Source organism: Amblyomma mixtum, chromosome 1 (genome assembly GCF_055824585.1).
Source record: "Amblyomma mixtum isolate Tamu chromosome 1, ASM5582458v1, whole genome shotgun sequence".
NCBI lineage: Eukaryota > Metazoa > Arthropoda > Arachnida > Ixodida > Ixodidae > Amblyomma > Amblyomma mixtum.
This window is the reverse complement of record NC_143012.1, coordinates 136,277,833-136,298,317: the sequence shown is the minus strand read 5'-3', so window position 1 is coordinate 136,298,317 and position 20,485 is coordinate 136,277,833. Positions and strand designations below refer to the sequence as shown.

General features: G+C 47.7%; 1 pseudogene across 1 annotated transcript; it reads left to right on the top strand.

Moving 5' to 3' along the window:
- Nucleotides 1-9,531: 9,531 nt before the first annotated feature.
- LOC149367685 (uncharacterized) lies at nt 9,532-18,791 on the top strand (annotated as a pseudogene). The gene is made up of 3 exons (XR_016289265.1): nt 9,532-9,585; nt 14,330-14,496; nt 17,665-18,791. The product of XR_016289265.1 is annotated as an uncharacterized LOC149367685 (transcript).
- The last annotated feature ends 1,694 nt before the right edge of the window (nt 18,792-20,485 follow it).

The following is a 20,485-nucleotide window of genomic DNA, read 5'->3' as shown; positions in this document are numbered from 1 at the left end:
GGCGACTCCTGCATTTCTGCCTGAGTAACACTTATTTTACTTTCGACCATGTGTTTTACAAACAAGTTCACGGCACAGCCATGGACGCTTCAGTTTCTGTTACCGCTGCAAACCTAACAATGGAATGGCTGGAAAGCCGCGCACTAGATTCATTCAGCCCACAACCAAAGATTTTTGTGCGGTACGTCGATGACTGTTTTTCTATTATCAAGAAGGATGCTTTACTTGATTTCACAGCGCATCTTAACAGCATCGAGGGAGCCATCCAGTTCACAGTCGAACAAGAAGAGAATGGACAGCTTCCATTTTTGTACGTCTTAGTGAAACGAAGCCAAACCGCACTCTCATTCAGAGTGTACAGAAAGAGCACTCATACTGGCCGCTATCTTCACTTTAACTCCCTTCACCCAGCCTCTCACAAGAGATCAGTGGTTGCCTCGCTTTTTCGTCGAGCAGACCGCATCTGCACAGAGCCAGAGGACGCCAAAGCCGACCGTCAAAGAGTTCGCAAGGACCTCTCCGAATGTGGCTACCCGTTGCCTTTCGTCAACGCTGTGGAACGCAAACTGTTGCGACCCCCGCGATCTGACAGTGGCCCAGCCGCCAAAAAACGTGCACCTGTGTCATATGTGCCCGGGATCAGCGAAACCTTAGCGCGCATCCTGCGTTCTTACGACGTCGAGGTGTCACATGTGCCGGCGAAGTTGCGGCAAACTCTCATGAACTTGAAAGACTGCCTGCTAAAGGAAAAGTTTCCGGGCGTAGTGTACAGTATACCGTGTAGAGACTGTCACCATGTGTATGTGGGTGAAAGTGGAAACTTTGTTAAACGATTGAAACAACACCAGTATGATGTTGAAAACAAGAAAGCTTCGTCAAATGCACTCGCCGAACATTCCGAAAGCAGGCAGCATGACATAGATTGGAGCAATGCGCGCATTTTAAAAACCGAAAAGTATCTCAAAAGCCGCCTATATCTGGAATCATTAATCATTCAGACAACCGACCACACTCTTAATCGCACTGACGGGGCACTTCCTAGTGCATACGCCCGCTGCCTAGGGCACATTTTAAAGCATAAATAGCCAGCCTTTTCACGTCTGTACCTTTTTGTGAACAAGGCTCCCGTGTGGGAGCCGAAACGTCGTTTAAAGTGATCATTTTTTATTTTGGTCGGTGTTCTGCCTTCTTCTTCATGTACACCCCCGACCAGACGGGTTTCCGTCCAACCCTCGACTTCATAATACACCACAATATAACTCAGTTTTATTTAACTCATTATTAATCCACTAGAATCCACCCTATCTTCTTGGCGATGTAGGCACACCCTCCACCACATAGTGACGCCGCCGTCCGTACACATACCGTCTACACACCGTCCGTACACATACTGACGCCGCCGGGTTTCTCGTAATGGGGCTAGGTTAGGCTGTTTCCTTGAAACAACCACATGCAGCCGTTGGGTCCGAACCTACGACCTCCGAATTTCGCGTCCGGTGCTCTCCGAACTGAGCTACGGCGGCGGCTCTTCACTCCGATGCTTTCGTTTATGTTGCGCTTGTAATTTAATCTTTACAGTGTTCACCAGCGCCACCAAAGCGGCGGACGTAGCACGTCCTCACAGCGATACAGCTCCCATTCAACGGAAAAGGCGGCGTCGGCGTTGCGGCCAGAAACGCACGTCAAGGCTGGTTCACATGCAAGCGGCGCGTCGCAGCGAAAATTTCCAACTTGTTGGAACCTCGCCGCTCAGAGCCGCGACGACTCAAAACAAGTTTTTCCGCCGCGGCGACAGGATTCACTAGCATTTTCGCTCGCATGTGAAACCGACGTCACTTGTGGGTGTTGGGAAAGGAAAAAAAAATTGGCGGGGGCTTAGCTTTGGTTAAGCCTAGTAGGTTGCGAAAGCAAAAGCGCAGCGCCGTCAACTGAAGCAACGCATTGCGCCGCGTCTACTGGTCACGCGTGGCTACCGGCCGCCGCTGCGCGACGACTCAAAGCGTCTTCGGTAATTTTTTTTTATATTTTAAGGCGAAAGCCTTTAATGCCTCATACAGTCGTTAGCAAACGTGTCGGCAGCCGTGTCAGCAGATTTGTCCGCCTTTCGGCGTCACTGCTTAGAAAGAAACTGCGCCAAGGGTGGGAATCGAACCAGGGCCTTTGGCATTTGAAGCGGAGACGCTATCACTCCGCCACGAAGGCTTTTTTTCTTTATTGCATGGAAGAACTTCCGTAAAAAAGGGGGAAAACTTCAATCAAAGTGGTTCGCGTCTCAAGTTACCGGGCTGCTTAATACGAGCCCGCCATAGCCCTAACTCAACACTGCATCCCCATCAAAAAATTACCGACGATTACGTTACTTCCTAATGCGAAATTTGAGCGCAGCAAATAAGCTGTTTCACCTTTTCGATAGATTGAGGCAAAGAAATCGAGCAACACATGTATGCGCTATCACAGAATTTTTTTTTTATTTTTCACACGTATTCCTTTAACAAAGACTCCACTAACAGTTCTTGACAGTCATGAAGGAAGCTTTGTGGTCGGAGAAATAGACTGATATATGTTCGACTTGGTACAACAATGCTTGATTCTCAAAGACGAGATCTATACAAGTGCCTCGCGAGGTTGTCACAGCCGTGGGACGCGTTACGAGCGAGAGGAACGGGATGTTCTCCCGCATAAGTGTTAGGAAATTGCTGTTTGTCTTTATGTCAACATTAAAGTCCCCCACTACTAACATCGGTGTGGATCGATGGACGGTTAATGCGAGTTGCAGGAAGTGCACGACGTCTTTCGTGAGTGCGGTAGGGGCGAAGTAGGCAGCTACTACCAGCAAGCCGTTGGGCAACTTTGCGGCGCACAGTTCGCCAACTTCATGTGACGTGCCAAGCAACGCCGCCGATGCCGACACAAACAAAAATTAGGAGTCACTTTGGCGACTAAAGTGGTGCAAGGCGAAAGCCTTAGTACAGCATTCTGTCACGAATGTGGTTGTGAATGATGAATCAAGTGCTGCCAGCGAATGACGCGTCCATTGGCTGTCTGCGTGCGTTACTGATGTGTGGTTAACATGTTAAGCTTCGCCTGTAAGAGTAGAACGCGACAGCGTCTTGCAACGCTGCCAGGGAGTCCACAGAACGCCATCGCCAATTCGGCTGTACGCCTTGCTGGACGGTAAATTTATTTTTTGAGAAAAGGAAATGTATCTCTCTCGCATATCTGGGTGGACGCCTGCACCTCGCCGTAAGGGAAAGGGGGAAGATGGGATTGAACGAAGACGCCGTATTAGCTAGACGCGCCTTTGTTCATTCCAAACCATTCAGCTGGCATTACGGAGTGGCTAGCGTGCTCGTATCGCACTCCGGAGACCCTGGTTCGATTCCCAACTCGACCAATTTCGTTCTCGGTTTTATTGATTTATGCGGTCTAACTAGAAAGGTTAATTAGGCTATTTCATATTTATATTAATGTATTTCTATCCATCGTGTTCTGTCATTAACCTGTCAATTGTTGGAACTGTCTAGGATGTTCGACACAACGTATATGAAACGAGCAACGTCTTACTGAGTGGGGAAGTGCGTGGTGGTGGAGGGAACGCGGCTTCGTACTTATCTGTTTTTTTTCAGCAGCGTCTCCTTCCGCGGACGCTGTTGTCGCTGCGGCGCGCGTCTTTCTTTTCTTTTCTTTTCTTCTGACCTCTTCATTCTCCTCTATATTAATTAGGCTAATTGATTAATTAAGCAATTAACTAAACTCATTCAAACTTAGTTGCAGCATGACTATACGATCCCTTTGATTGGTTGCATGGTTACTAGCCAAAGTACAATTGGCCCCATTTGAAATTCGCGCACTGTGACGTCACGAGCATTTCGACCAATTGAAAAGCGTGACATTGGGGGCGGAGCTGGTTACGAGGCCGACGACGACGCGAAACCCAGGAACGGACGCCAAAGAGCTGCGCTCTAAAAAATTCAGGGAGGCACACACATGCATCTAGGCACGGCAGCCAGCTTGGAGGTTCTTCGCGTGCAGCATATACACTCCTCACCAAAGCACACTGCTCACGAAACACAGATTTGGACGATCTTGGTGGCTCGGCATGTCTGTCCATCATACGGCTTTTCCAAAGACTGAATAGTCCCATCAACACAAACAGATCATAAGGCACAACAGAGTTTTTGCCAACAGGCAGAAATCTAATAGTGTATGGTGTAATTTCAATGTCCTTCTTAAGAGTTCGTTGTAGAATGTCCCAAAAGAACATGGCATCACGGCACAGGATGAAGCAATGATCAATTGTCTTAGGCACGTTACACAGACGGCAATTCACATTCCAGGGTACAAGCATCTCCTTGTCATTAAGAAATGTCTTGACAGGCAGCGTCGCTGTGTGTAGTTTGAAAAAGAATGTTTTAGCGGCTGCCTGAATGCACATCCGCCCAACACGCTTTAGAACACTGATGTCCAAAGACCCCAGAAAAGGCTGCCAATACAATGGTGTAGGGAACAAAGACTCAGTGAGAGCCTGGGTCATCCGTTTTCTCGAGAGGCTATAGAGGTAATCTAAAGATAAGCGCACAGTGAGGAAATTGAAAGTGTCAGCAACCTCCTTAAGGAATCCCCATAAAGTCCCCTCACGAGCCTGCACAGTCGGTGCGAGTAAGTAAGGCAAATGAAAACTAAGCCGCCTAATGAGCACAGCTACCAGAAACGGGTGGTTTGCCGATTTGAAAAAGAAAAAAACGGGAAACAAGTTGATGCACTACAAGGTGAACAAGGCCCACTCCACCACCCTCTAAGGGAAGGAACAAGTTGTCACGCCTCATGGACTCCCATTGAGAGCGCCACACGAATGTTGCAAATATTCTGTGTATTGCTTGCACCTTCCTCCTCGCACAATGCAGGACGTACGCGAGCTTTGCAAACAAAAATATGTTACACACCTGTGCCCTCGCAAACACTGAGAGTTCCCTACCCATCCAAGCCTGTGTTTGCCGCCGTAGAGTTACAATTTGTGAATCCCAGTAGGCTGTACTGTTGCGAACTTGGTGCAGCGGAACGCCTATAGGTACTCAAGAGGGCTACAGTCCCAGCATATGCCACCGAACTGGCTTGGCCTAGTTCCCCAATGACCCAACCAAAAGCCTTTGGATTTCTCTAAATTAAGAGCCGCGCCTGATACATCGCAGAACTGTTTAGTCAAGTGGAAAGCCTCAAGTACACTCTTTTTGTCAGAACAAAAGAGGGCGACATCATCAGCGTAGGCTAAAACTTTAACTTCACATTGAGCCAGAGAGAAACCGCGGATAGCTGCGCTGTTATTATGCTGAGACAGAGGGGTTCCAGATATAGGGCAAACAACAATGGAGACAGTGGACATCCTTGACGAACAGATGCTTCTAGTGGTATTGGTTTCGTTAGCTCCTGATTAACAATTACCCTTGTACAGGAGTTCTTATAGTACAGCCTTATGCCTTTGAGCAAGACGTCACCAATATTTGCATACTCCAAGACCGCGAACAAGAAATCGTGCCGAACTTTATCAAACGCCTTCGCCAAGTCAATTTGAATCAGAGCTACTTGGCCTGTCTCATCTGATACTGTCTCTAATACTGAACGTGCAATATGGATAAGTGTTTGAATACTGCGGCCTATAATACCACAGACCTGATGCGAACCTATCAAGTCCACAATGACGAGCTGCAGACGACTGGAAAGAACCTTGGCAAAAATTTTGTAATCAACATTGCAGAGGGAAATTGGACGATATCCCTCAACAGTTTTCAACCGATTAGTATCTTTGCTTTTGGGAGTTAATATTGTGTGCCCAGAATAGAAAGTGCGAGGCAGGACACCCACATCATAAGATGCTTGGAAAACTTCCATCAAAACAGGCACTAGGCAAGGCGAAAATGTTTTATAGAATTCGCTAGTAATACCATCTTACCCAGGAGATTTCTGGTTCTGCAGGGCAGAAATGGCTGATTGAATTTCATCCAAAGTGATAGGCCCCTTAACTATAGCACACTTCTCATCGTCAAGTCGAGGGAAGTTTCCTAGTAAGGAACTACAATCGAAATCCTGATTTGGATTTTCGCAACTGCCAAACAGCTTCCGATAATAGTCGAAAAAAGCAGCAAGGATACCAGGCGCATCGCTGTATGTGCAATCACCATACTGAATTTCCAATATTTCCTTCGCAAGAGCATTCTCTCTTTCATCACTCAGGGCCCGACGAGAAGGTTGCTCATCAAGAAACCTTCGGGACCTAGATCTTATCAAGGCCCCCTTATATCTTTCTGTCGCAAATTGTTGAAGCTCTGCTTTTACGTTATTAATCTCTTCGAGATAGGCACCCGGGCTAACCCTCCCTAGCTCATGTAGCTCCGTTAGGGTGCGCCCAAGCTCACGAAGGTGGTGTCTCTTCAGGAAAGCGATTCTTGCTGAGGCCTCAATTGCCAAGTTTTTGATCTCCTGTTTAAACAAGTCCCACTTTTGAAAAACGGACAGATCACGGCGTGACCATACGTCTTTCAAACAAGTAGGTACAGCACGCTGAAAGATTTCGTCTGAAAGCAGACAGTTATTCATCTTCCACAACCCCCATCGAGGGTGAAGTACATGCCGAGTGTACCTCCCTATCTGAAGAGACATCATACAGTGGTCACTGAAGATGGGCCGCACCCAGTAGCCAAACACACTTGCTAACGCGTCTACAGAATCGTAAATTCTGGCAAGGCGAGCATTAAAGGAAAACTGAAAATGAGTGAAATATATACTGTCGCCTTTTTCCTGTCCCACATCCACAAGATTATATTCAGAAACCAAATCGGTAAGTAATGCAGCACTAGGGTCGTATCTCTTACATACCACTGATTGGTCCTCATCCCTACAAACGCAATTAAAATCTCCCAACAATATAATTTTGCGGTCCGTGCACAAATGTTCAACTAATGACAGAAAGAAAAGCCTTCTATCGCGCTGCTTTATGGGGGCGTAAACACAAATAATCCGCCACTGTACACCTGAAATTGTGAGATCACAGCATATAAGTCGCCCCTCGTTATCTCGTTATCAGGCGGGCCACCCCTGGAATGGGGTGGCCCGCCTCCAAATTGGCGGCCTCTCGGGCAGACATCGCCCTCCTCTTTAACGCCGCCCTTCCCGTGGCCTCTACACATTGTGCCTTGTAGTCAGCGCCATCGATACACACCTCGTCAGCATCTGCTGGACGTTTCAAATGTGCGGTGCTGTCCATGTCATCCTCTGAAACAGCCAAGGCCTCGGCCCACGAACCCGAGGGGAGCACATCACTCGCTGCCACACTGACAGCCGACAGAGAACCGGACACGCCAGAGATCGACGCCACACACGGCTCACCGTTACCCTCCAACGACGAAGCAGAATCAGCAACAGAGGAGAATCGGCGAGCATTCACTGGCTGTATCGCCTCGACTGACTCCACAGGAGGCATACCCGGACGTTGACCTGTGGCGACGAGGTGTTCCTGGGCAGCAAGCACAGCAGTCTCTGTAGCACTCACGGGGGGGCCCGGGTCCGGCGGTTTTCGTTCTGGAGGCGCGGATGCTAGATGGCCTGTCGCTTCAGATTCCGTGTTGATTTGAGGTGTTGACGTCTCCTGTTCCCCATCTATTCGATGCTCACGACTTAGTTCTCCGGTCGCGTCGAAAATCTCAGACACATCCATGATGTGTTCTGATGCCACGTCATCTTCCCGTGACCACTGGCCTTGACGCAGCCTGTCAGCGTAACCACAGTATGGCCAATGCGTGATAGGCACTGGGTGCATCGAGACGTGCGACACTGGCGCCGTACATGTCCAACCCGGCTGCATCGGAGGCACAGTGGAGGTCTCCCTGGGATAAGGACTAATGCCTGCACTCCATAAACATTACTCCATCCTTGAGTGTGAGGGAGATTTCACGATTCGTCGTTTCCATATGCTCCATCCCTGGGCACCGCCACTTTTCACGCTCCACAGACTGAATCGTGCCATAAGGCTCTAATGCTTCCACAATCCTCCGGTGCTCCATACAGCGGGGAAGCCAAAGGAGCTTAACCTTGACGTTCTTAGTATCCGGGTCAAACACCATGCACCTCAGTCCTTTGACAGGAAACTCCGCTTTGTTAACAAGCTTCTGTTTGGAAGAACTACTCTCGCAGGTAACCATCCACACGTGGCTCATTTGGTATTTACCAATGCACAAAATTTCCCGGAGATCCAGTATCTGTGCGAGTGCGTCGCGGAAGTCAGGTGCTCGGTACGGGCGACCCTTAAAGGCCTACTTGACCGAAATTTTTCAAACCGTAAAAAGGTTGTTTTTTCATAGTACACCCCCCTATTATGCTACCCACGAAACATTACGCTCCAGTTTCAAGCAGTTACGGTGCCAACGGCACGCAAAAATCTGAGTTGGAAAAACGGGCGCCATTGCCGCCCGCCGGAAGTGACGCATGAGTCCGGACAGGTTCGGAGCGTCTGCTCGTTGCGGCTCGTGCATGCGCTGGTACCGGTAGCGCGTGCGGCACATTGAGCAATAAATACTGGTTATATATGTGAAAACACACATCTTTAAACGGATGAAACGCCCTAGAAAAAGTTTTAAATTTGTTTTATTTCCTGTAGAAGACTATAAAACTCCTCGCTCAACCTCAGCGAAATGATCGCGCCGCAATGCTAGTGAGCGTTGTTTGCCTGGCAGTATCCGATTACAGCTTGTGCAAAGTTCGGACATAGCGGAGGAAGGAAACATATTCAAATGGAGGCCAAGTAGAAGTGCTTGTATTATCAAGTCGGCCTTTCTGAGCGGGCACGCGCGTGCCAACAGCACATGTACGCTCTGCTGTGCGGGCAATATGGTTGTTGTCTTGATACAAAAAAAAAAAAAACCTGCCTTCTCGTTTTCCTTTTCCTTCTTATTTTTCTCCCCCGTCGAAAGGTATTCCTTCCTGTGCATAGGAATTTGGAACATGTGCTATGAACGCGAGATAAATCAATTAAAACAGCTTGATGTCTAAAAAGGGAGCTCAAGAGAATTAAGCGCTGTGTTAGGCGAAAGAATATTCCGGAAGCAAAATTTGTGTTGCACAATAAATATATTTTCTCTTCGAGGACCGTGGCATCAATGTAGTGCCGTTAGTGGGCTGTTTCATCTTTGCGCGTCTCGGTCGGGCAAGCCACTGCGCGTTTCAAAATACATGCCGGTTCATATGAACAAAGACTTATGCACTGCGTTCATTACTGTATTTACCTAGAATCACTTAAAGGCCGTGTACTGCAGAGACGGCAAAAATTTTCAGATCTTTTCTAACCACACAGCTGGACAGAACGGCATGGTTGCCGGACCCCAGTCGACCGTATACGCCTACCACGCAGATTGCCGATAGGCATGCAGTGCATCTGTATCGACTGAGACCATACAATCAAAATTACGGGTTGTCTTCGTTTGAAAATGTTATCATTCAAATAACATGCGTTCAGGTCTCTGAGGTCTTGGAGACGTGCCTCGGATGGTAATGCTGAAGCTTCCTCTAATCGACCTCAAGTATGAACGGCGTGAGGCAGTAAGAAATTCGATGTTTTCTGTAACGCTCGTGTGGCGTTCCAGGATACACTGGGCGCACGAAGGCATACTGCGCATTGGGCAGAGCTGTACCTGCAATAAACGCGTGCATATAATTATTCCTTTTCAGAAGAAGCAGACCTCTCCTTAGACTTCTGCCTGGTGTAAACAACGTGACGTCAAAAGGGCGTTGCTCGATGAGCAAAGCCGTTCACTTTAGCTTGTGAACCAGCTAAGCTAGCTTGTGACGAGTGCCCCCCGTGTTCTTTATTCTCCCGATTAGAGACGCCTCGAAGCCTTTCTTCTCCCAATTATAACCCTCTTGGTTCGTGTCATGCTTTGCCGATCGGGCCAGAAACACGTGCGTGCTCTGATGCATGATGCCCAACACACAAAAGGGGTTAGCGCGAGACAGAAGCGTCAGTCACCCACCATTATCTTTTTTGAGGAGGGAGGAATTCACGTTAAAACCTGAGCTCCAGACAGCTGACACCAGCTTTCGAGATCGGGGGTGAAGGGCAGTGGCCGAGAGGTACACATTGTGCTTTCCGCGGCCACGCACTTCGTCGACATGATGCCAGCAGTTTATTTTTCTCGGAGACCATCGAGCTTCGCGGTGAAAACAGCCAGAAACGCGCCAGAAGAAGGGCTGACAACGGGCGCTCACTCACTTCTGAACGCCTGAAACTGGCAAGCCGGCGATGCCGGTGTCTCAATGGCGCGCCATTTCCGGTCAGGTTTGTTAGTTGTCCAGCTCACCGCTAGGGGACTGCGTCGTCTGCTACAGGGGTTTTTGAACGCCTCTAACTAAAATTCTAGACGCTTCACAGCCCTAATATTCAACATAAATATTGTTCACAACATGCACACTATATCGAGCGCAAAATTAGCCGAAGTAAACTTTCGGCCAACAAGGAAAACGGTATTAAGGACAACATTGCCGGTAGGCAATCGGGGAAGGACAACGTTGTACGAGTCCGTAGTGTCCTGAAACGTCGGAAGACCTCGGCCAACGGCCGATGCGCTGTTCCCCAACGTTACTAAAGTAACGTTGCTGTTCCCAGCAAGGAGCATGTTGATTCACAACCGCACAGAACGGCTTCTTCCACGAAGCCCACGAAGGCTCAAGGTTCGAGCGCGAATAAAGGCGCATCTAGTGAATGCATGGGTTTCATAAATAAATTAAAAGGAATAAAGCTTGTAATAAGGTCAAGAAAAGGGAAAACAGAAATAAGGAAATAAACGAAAATAAAAAGAAAATAAAAATAAGATCCAAAAATAAAAACCAATAGAAAGAGGGAAAACAAAATGTGAAAAAATAAATAAAAACAAACAGTGCGCCAGGAAACGCTTTCGCCTTGCAGCACTTTAGGGAGCCAAAGCGCCCCCTGAATTTTTGTTTTTGATGTTGTTGCGACTGAGAGAAAGAAAACATAATCTACAAAAGCGATGTTAAGGTACCGTTTCTTGAGCTGGTCACGGAGGCCATGGGAAAACAAACGCGGTACTCCCACCACCTGAGAGATGGCGCTCGCATCTCTTTGAGATGAAATCGGCGACAGAAAGGGGCCGCATACCCGGAGCAAGTTTCCCAACTGTCTTTATCTAGAAACGTTGGTTTTGAAAGTACCAAAAAAAGAAGACGAAGATGCCCCTAGTTGGGTTTAACCTGTCACCAGGATTTTTCTTTTGCCACTTTTGCCTTTGTCGTCAGCGCAGCGGGAAGATCAACATGTCGGGCACCGTGCGCGGTCTGTTGCCGTTGGCGACAGCCAGGTGAAGTTCCTGGAGCGAGTCCGAATCCCGCTGCAGAGCACGGTAACGTCGTGGCAATTTCCTCACTGGCGTCCCAGAACCCTCCTCGCAGCGCCGCCTCTCCTCCACCGCTCCCCTCCTCCTCTTTTTTTCTTTCACGGCTGTTGGGCTCTTCGGTCTATTCCTCCGGCGAGTCTGCCTCTGCGCCCCGCCGCCGCGGTTTCTTGCGGTTCTGTCGTGCAAAACCTCGATTCTGCGCGTCTTCTGGATCACGCGGTCTGTGTTCTTTAATATTTTTCGTGTTTTATAGTTCAATTTCTTTATTATTTTGTTTCTTTTCATATTTGCATTTTTTTATTTCTTTTATTTCACTCACGAAACCCGTGCGTTCACTAGATGTGCCTTTTCTCTAATATTTTTCGTGTTTTATGATCTAATTTCTTTATATTTTTGTTTCTTTTCATACTCGCAATTTTTTCTTTTGTTTTATTTGACTCACAAAACCCGTGCGTTCACTAGATCTGCCTTTATTCATGCTCAAACCGTGTACGTGGCGGAATGGCAGCGACTAAGTGCCAAACGCCCTGGTTCGATTCCCAGTCTCTAAAGTTTTTTTTTTTTCTTTGCCGGAACTCGAACACACTTGCTAGCATTCCCTGCTCAGGACAGTATGAGGCATTAAAGGCTTTCGCCTGAATTAACCGATTCTGCTCGTATTTTCTTTCATAGCTTCTAGGGCGGCCGGCTCGCGATTTTCGCGTTGCCCTTCGAGCCATTTGTGTGGCCGGCACGTTCCTCGCGCAAAGAAGGCGACTGCGCACGTACTTAAAATGGCGTTAAAGGCCGATTCACACGACGATCCGTTCGCCCGCGGCCCGCGCACTACGTGTTCATGCGTCACCACATTGAGAGGCGCGCTGTCGGCCCGAGGCCTGGTCAGCGCGCCTCTCAATGTGCTGACGCATGAACACGTAGGTGGTGGTGAAAACGTTTATTGCCAATGATGTAAATCGTGGGGGCGAAGCCCCCTACATGGCACTTGGGTGCCTCCTCAATGTGAGGAAAAGGCACCCTTACAACGCGAAGGATAGCCCCTGGAGCGTAATCCTTCGGTGAGCGCCGGCGCTCTGGTCAGAAGAGACTCCCAGTAAGACTCCGCCGCGGTTGGTGATGGGGGATGAGGGAAGGTGGGGCATGTGAGGAGGGTGTGTAAGAATTCTCCTGGTTTGCCGCAAAGTTTGCATGATGACGAGAATTGGTCTGGGTATCGGGCATGCAGCAGTATTGGGTATTGAGCAGTCCGGGTTTGTAGTTGTCGCCAATGTGCAGCCTGAGCTATGGTGAGGGACGGAGCGGGGGTGCGTATTCCCTTCTTTTGTCTCGGTAATACGAGAGAATATCACGGAATGAGAGCAGGTAGTGCGCGGGCCGCGGGCGAACGGACCGTCGAGTGAATCGCCCTTTAACGCCATTTTAAGTACGTGCGCAGTCGCCTTCTTTGCGCGAGGAACGTGCCGGCCACACAAATGGCTCGAAGGGCAACGCGAAAATCGCGAGCCGGCCGCCCTAGAAGCTCGCCAGGAGCAGAACAGCTGTGAAAGAAAATACGAGCAGAATCGCTTTATTAAGGCGAAAGCCTTTAATGCCTCATACTATCGTGAGCAGGGAATGCTAGCAAGTGTGTTCGAGTTCCGGCAAAGAAAAAAAAACTTTAGAGACTGGGAATCGAACCAGGGCGTTTGGCACTTAGTCGCTGCCATTCCGCCACGTACACGGTTTGAGCATGAATAAAGGGAGATGTAGTGAACGCACGGGTTTTGTGAGTCAAATAAAACAAAAGAAAAAATTGCGAGTATGAAAAGAAACAAAAATATAAAGAAATTAGATCATAAAACACGAAAAATATTAGAGAAAAGGCACATCTAGTGAACGCACGGGTTTCGTGAGTGAAATAAAAGAAATAAAAAAATGCAAGTATGAAAAGAAACAAAATAATAAAGAAATTAAACTATAAAACACGAAAAATATTGAAAAACACAGACCGCGTGATCCAGAACACGCGCAGAATCGCGGTTTTGCACGACAGAACCGCAAGAAACCGCGGCGGCGGGGCGCAGAGGCAGACTCGCCGGAGCACACCGTGCGCCGGAGGAATAGACCGAAGAGCCCAACAGCCGTAAAAAAACAAAAGAGGAGAACGGAGAAAAAAAGAGGAGGAGGAGGGGAGCGGAGGAGGAGAGGCGGCGCTGCGAGGAGGGTTCTGGGACGCCAGTGAGCCAACGTCGTCACCTTTAGCTTCGGTGGAGCCACGACGGAGACGCTGCCGGGTCTTGTCCGGGGACTTCGCCTTCGGCCTCAATTAGACTTCATTGGTGTTCACGTCGGCGGAAACGATTTGTTCGTTCGAAACAACAATACAGTGTCAACGATCGTTGCACGCCTCGAGGTAAGCCACTGTTACTGATGTTCGTCATGGTATGCCGCGTTTTGTAGTCTGGAAGTGAAGCATTGGGTAGTGCGTGGGATCTGTTTTGTGTTTAGGGGCATGCTGCTTTGCTGTTCGAAATCGACGACAGAGGATAAAATTCCTTTAAGCAAAGTACACATTTGGTCCGCGATTGTACTTGGTTTACAAGTTGCTACAGTGTGCAGATAGGGCTAACCTTTCTCCTTCTGGAGCAGTTCATTTTTCACGTATGCTTGTGTAGTTTGGTGACCCGCAATGTGAGAGCTTGCTTTCGCAATGCTGTGGAAGTGCAGCTTAGTGTCGTACTTGTCTTTGGAAATGTAGGTCTCGCTCTGTATAGAACTTTCAAATAAAGCTGGCAGCTGTCAGTCTGTGCATGTCATTGATGCTGGAAAGTGCTGAAGAGGCAGATGTGGAAAACACGTGCTTGCACTTCGCATTCTCCTGCATTCCCGATGTAAAAATGGTCTTGCAAAAACAAAGAATTGTGTTCACTGCTCATGATCCAATGTTTTCTATGCAGAAGATTGTGGCAGAAGGGAAGCAGTACGCAAGCCACATTTTCGTCTACAAGATAGTGCCTCGAGGGGATGAACTGGGGCATGAGAAGGAGGCTGACCGCCTTCACCTGAACAGGCTTCTCTGGTGCGGCACCTTTCCAGGCTAGGTGCCACAATCCTCAACATTGACGTAAGCGTGTTTTACATTCCACAATTGTCCTGTACTACTTATTCATAGCTTGCACTGATGTCAGTGAAAGGAATTCTAGGATATTCTTCCACCATGTTGATGAACCACTAGCTCCTGCAGTATGCATTCCACATCATTTCAGCACGGTGGCACGCTATATTTCGGCAGTCCAAGCGCAGCAATAGCTGCAGTAGGAAACACCCGACTAACAGAAATATTCTCACTGTGCGAGTGAACGAAGCCGCGCTGAACAGAGCGATAGAGCTTGCGTGTGGCGCGCATTTAACGTGCCAACTTTGACCACAAGAACCGCTACCATCAAGTATGGGGTGCATTGTTCATAACAAGTAAGTTCACAATTTCGACTGTCGCGTATGTGACAATGGTGAAGCAAGGAAAGCGCCAGTGGTTAACTGGATGTTTTTTGTTGAAATGGTGACCACCAATGTAGCTAGAGGAGACAAAGCTTGACTGGGCCCCATCGCTTCATGCTTGGTGCCAAGCATGAAGATTTCGCATAACGCCAGCATGCAGTGAGACAATACACAGTGACAAGAGGCAAGCTGAGGCTCATGCAAAAACAGCATGTGAAGGCCGACGTAGCAGAGGCGCCGACTAAGCCGTGCATAGGGTGCCTTGATGCATCGTTCCATATTGAAGCAGGTAGACGATGACAATGAGCGATTGAACTAGTGGAAGGAGACGAAGACGACAACGAAGTTCTGGCTGTGCTCTCGGTGCCGCTCAGAGCTGTTCCCTTCGCTTGTGTAAACAACTGCAAATGTATTCTTTCCCGCAACAATGTCGGGGCACCCTAGCCATGCGCTGGTCTTTTTTCATCCCGTCCACAGCTGACGGCAGAAATACATGTTTTTGTGAACTGCCTTTTTTTTTGCAGCAAAAAAGGAACTAACATTTACTGGCAGTGCAACATTAACGCCTCGAGATGAGTTAACCCAGCTCGAAGAGCCTAAAAGTAAAGAAAGTTTTCCACTGACATCTAAAGTAGAACTTCGCTTTCCTTGAGCTTGCATTGCTGACAAGCTCTCACCTACGCATTAACATAGGAATTGTGCGATTACTTTGATTTGTGTACTTTCAATCGACAGTAGCAAAGTAGCTGACAATGTGTGTATTTAATATCCACAAACAGGCTAACGCCTGCGCTCTTCTCGGCTTCCAGTCATGAGGGGCCAATTTTCTTGCCCTGTCGAACCTTTTCCTTGCATTGAACGTGCACTGACACGATCAGTTGCAATTTTTAGCCCTTGTGAAAGGCCTGTGCATTCAGAAGAGAAGGCATTTCCACGCACAGAGAGCGGAGCTGGTTGCAGCACAAAACGCATCTGTTTATCCGCACCTTGAAGCATGAGTGGCAGCCAAGTTGTTTGTAAACATGACCGCCGTAGCAGCGATCTCAATGACATGACGTCATGACCAAGCTATGTATAGCCTAGGATAGTTCACATTGTTCTCGAAGCAGTGTTGCAGATCTACCAATGCAGTGTACTGCCAGCAGACAGCAATGAAGCTGGACAGCTTGCATGGCTTTTGCAGAGTTGTTCTTGTCGTTTTTGTTTTATGTTGCTTGTCCTAGAAATCATCTGATAGCCACTCGATTCTATAGTCTCCATACATGTCATCATTTTTACATACCTCTGCTTCTTCTCAGCAGTATTGCGTACCTAACCTTAATTTCCAGGAGCACCTCTGACACTTTCACTTTCTTTGTGTACGCAGATATAAGGTGCATTCAGTGGTAAGCTGGAGCTGGATTTTTAAATTTCTTTTACAGAAGGTTTAATCAAGGTACTAAAATAATTACATTGCTAGTACTCAACACAGCCCTCTTTTAAGTTTGCCAGTTCTTGGCAAGTGCCTATATATTGTGAGGAAAAATTATTATTTCAAATCGGTTAGCATTGTTCATACATTCCTGAGTGACCTTTGTTGTTGTGGGACCTCATTACACATTTTGAAGCAGGACAAACTCAAGCAAACTCGGTGGTGTGAGGATGGTCGAATACAAAGAATGTGGGATGCCCCAAAACTGCACTTCCTCAATAGTTGACAGTCTGTGAAGCAGTTTGTGGCGCAGAATAGTCGCGACGGAGACTGTTGTTGGCAGCCAGTGCCATTTCCAGCGAATAGCAGGCTCGAGCTGACCCTGACCCTGAACTGAATGTAAATAGTCACACTGCCTCCTCTAGGCATGTGTTGTTCTAATATCAGGCCCTTGTGTACCGAGAATAAAGTCAACATCAATTTGCCTGCAGATCACTCCATGTGCAACCTTGTTGGTTTTGTGAATGTGCTGTGGCCCCACTCCATGCTTTCTTGCTTTCACGTAGATTACAAGTAAACCCAGCTGTGATTATGTAAACAAACCGATGCATTTTAGGCAAGTTATAGCTATTATGCTTGCAAAACCAGCAAACTAAAATTGCTACTTGCCAGAAAAGCCGCAAATCTACTGTAACCAAAAGCATCCATTAAGAAAATAAATGAATTCCGGCATTTGTTCCGTATACATGTCGTGGTATCTCTCTACGCAAATGACTTCAGCACATTTAATTTCATCCTCCGTGTTTGTGGAAATTTTTGCTTGTATAGACGAGATTTGATAGCGTTGCAGTCATGTTTGCATATGTGGACACAGTGCCTGAAGAAGATATAAAAAAGAAGGATCGATATCATTGCAGTTGGCAGGGGGAAATGGCCTGTGGCAGTGACAGCTGTATTTAGTTTCTTGGCCATTTCCAGCTTATGAAAGCTCTATTCAGTCAATGTTGCTGTTTTGTTATTAGAACACAGTAATCAGTCGATATAGGCATACTTCACTTTGACCTTGGTGTTCTTTTCAACTCTGTTCACATTCTTATGTCTGCAGCTGTATGCATCAGCAGTCTTTATAAGCCATTGTATGGGTGAAAGATTGCGCCCTATAGTTTTGCATCCACGCAGTTACTATTTGGAATAATTCTTTCAATGAACTTCCTCTTTTCATCTGCATGTGATGAAACTGCACCTGCTTTGTCTCTGGCTACTGATGCATGACAGGTGTGTGCTAGTGGCCTGAAAAACCTTGCCATTTTTCTGTGCCTCTTTCCTTAAAAAATTACATAGCTCGTACAGCCCACCTGATCAAAATTATGCCTATTTTTCTAGCACCTCTTCCTGACAGCTCAGCGAGAGCCAAACCTGGAGATGCTTGCTGTGGACCGGTACCATGCGTGCTGTGTTCGCGGCATGCAAGCACTGGCTTTTGTTCAGAGCCGGGAAGTGGCCGCCCTCTTTGGTTCTGAGCATCGTGGCAGGACTGAGGAAGCTGCAGCCCGGTTTCAAGCACCATTTTGTGTTTTATGTCGGGCCAAGGGACACCACCGTGGAGAATGTGAGGGATTTAGATTGGGGTTCTAACAGTTCTTTGAACTGTTAGAACAGAACAGAGAACTCACCATCTCATCGTCATTTGAAAAAGTACGAGCTGTAACTCGTCTGTTGTGCAATGGCTTTTCAGTGCCTTTGAAGAATTGTTTCCTGTTGCACTGCTCTTGGCTGTGCTCTCCAGTAATCCAGCACCTTCTGGGGGACCTCAGGATTGCACATACATGTGAGAGTGCAACAGAGAGTACAATGATGAGAAACAGTTCTTAGATAGAACAAGAAGCCACTGCATAAGGAGCGAGCAGCATCTCACCTCACTGACCGTGTGCGCGGCAGTTTTACAGCAGGCGACGGTGCTGTCAGTTTATGACATCACTCTGGCTGCTTCAATATGGCTGTTCTAGCTGAAATGCGTATGTAGGGCCCTACTTCTTTTTTAAGTGTGCATAATAATGCTGTGGCTAGTAGATGCAATGTAAAAGCATGACTTGTTGGTAGACCATATCATGACCCCTTTAAGAGTGTTCAGTTGATGCCTTCTGCATGACTGGTCTCAGTAATGGTGAATAGTTTTGTCAAGTTAATTTATACAGGGAAGAAATATGAAAGCAGTAGATGCTGTGCTGCTAAAGGCACTTGTTCATGGCAGTTGCAAGGCTGTTGACTTTGATTCTGTGTGGTTGTTGCTTCTCAAGTTAAAAAGGATTGCCAATTGGGTATGGGTCCGTTGACACCTAACCAGCAGTCTCTGATGTCAGCCCATTCTGTTGGTATGGAAGGCATGGACATGGTCTTAAAGTGAACTCCTGGCTGTCAGAACTTAGCTTTATCTGGTAGAAACCAAAGTTGGCATCAAGCTTGGAGAGATACTTGGCAACTTGAATGAAGGACATGTAATCCTCATTGAATTGACTGGTTTAGTTTGGTCAGGTTTATACAGAGCCATATATCTTCTGGTGGCTTTTGCACGGGGACATTTGGTGTGCACCAGTGTGTATGACTGCTTTTGTAATAAGCCCTGAGCTCTGAGGCAGCGGAGTTCCTTATAAATTGCTGGCCTCATGGGGAACAAAACTCTGCATGAGGTCACCTTTTCAGACAAACACTTATACTTTCCACACATAGTTCCTAGGCAATCCTGGGAACATTTTTGCATTGTTGTCTTTATGTGTGATGACCAAAAAGTGCGTGATGACCAGCGCTTTAGCTACCAGAACTCCTGTTCCAATAGGGGAGTCCTTGGAGCTTTCACGACATGAACATCTATGACAACCATTTTTCGTTGCACGTAATAGTTGCATAGAATTTTCTCTACGAATGCAGAGCAAATTTCCTCTGTTCCCTCTGTCCGCCCCTTGAGTCCTTCGGCTGTCTTGAGGCCTTCTGGTTTCAAAACAAAATCCCCCTGCGACATCTGGGATGTCGGCACCCAAGCCAGAATTGGCATGAACTTAGTACACATTTACAGTGCCGTTGGCAAGTATGCCTTGTGAAAGTACCGTATTTACCCAATTCCAACGCGCACCTTTTTTCGGGGAAAATACGTCTCAAAATCGCATGTGCGTTGGATTCAAGTACAAACCGAAACTGCCCCATAGCTACCCATCGTCATCGCCATTGTACGATGTGGGAGCCAACGTTCCTAGAAAGTTTGTTTCGCAGCTCCGCTCGGAAGGTGGCTAAAGTGGCGGTCACAGGAACTAGTGGCACTGCAGTCGAGCTTTTCCACATCGTCTGCTGCCGCGGGAGTTTCGCTCGCTGCAGGTACGACAGGCTAGTCAGATTTTCAAGCTGGTTTTTCATGTGATGGTGCTGTTAGTGTTGTGAAAACGTGTTTGTGGTGAAATATGTGCACTTGGTGACTTCAAGCGAGAGGTACACATGCCATCCTGCTTTGCGCCCGGCTGCACAAGTGGCAACAGAAACGATGCCACCGGTCATCATTTTTTCAAACCGCCTCGCGATGCAAGCGAATTTAAAAGGTGGGAGCAGATGTTGCACCGAAGGACAAACAGCTCTCTCATACGTCTATGATATGTGAGTGTCATTTTGAGCATGAAGATATTATCAAGGACTACAAGCACGTTGTGAATGGGCAAGAGGTCCGAATTCCCCGTGGGAACTGGTCGCTAGTGCATGGTGCCGTCCCTCGACTCTTTCCCGGCCTGCCAGACCGAATCTCAAAGCCAAAAATTGTGAAATTCAGATGGAAGTCACCAAAAACGCGTGCTGTCGTGCAGACTGATAAGTGTGAAGATCCTTGCAGCGACAGTTCGTCCTCCTCAGGCGAGCCTTGCGTAGAGGCAGTCAGCCTGCTGATGCCTCTTTTCCGCTCGGCAGAAACCAGTACTATGTTGACTGCACTGGCGATTGGTGACCTGGCGACTGCGACTCTACCATTTATGGAGTGGCAACATGAATCTATACAGGACGAAATAACTGGGAAGGTGTGTGCTGTTTTCTACTGCAGAAAGCTAGCGGCAAGTTGTCTAGTCATTCCCAAGGCTGTTGTCGTGGAAGAAAATGGTAGCTGCTTCGTGAACGGCTACAACAAGTTGCACAGGCAGCTGATCAAAACTGTAGCTTCTGTCACTGACCTTGA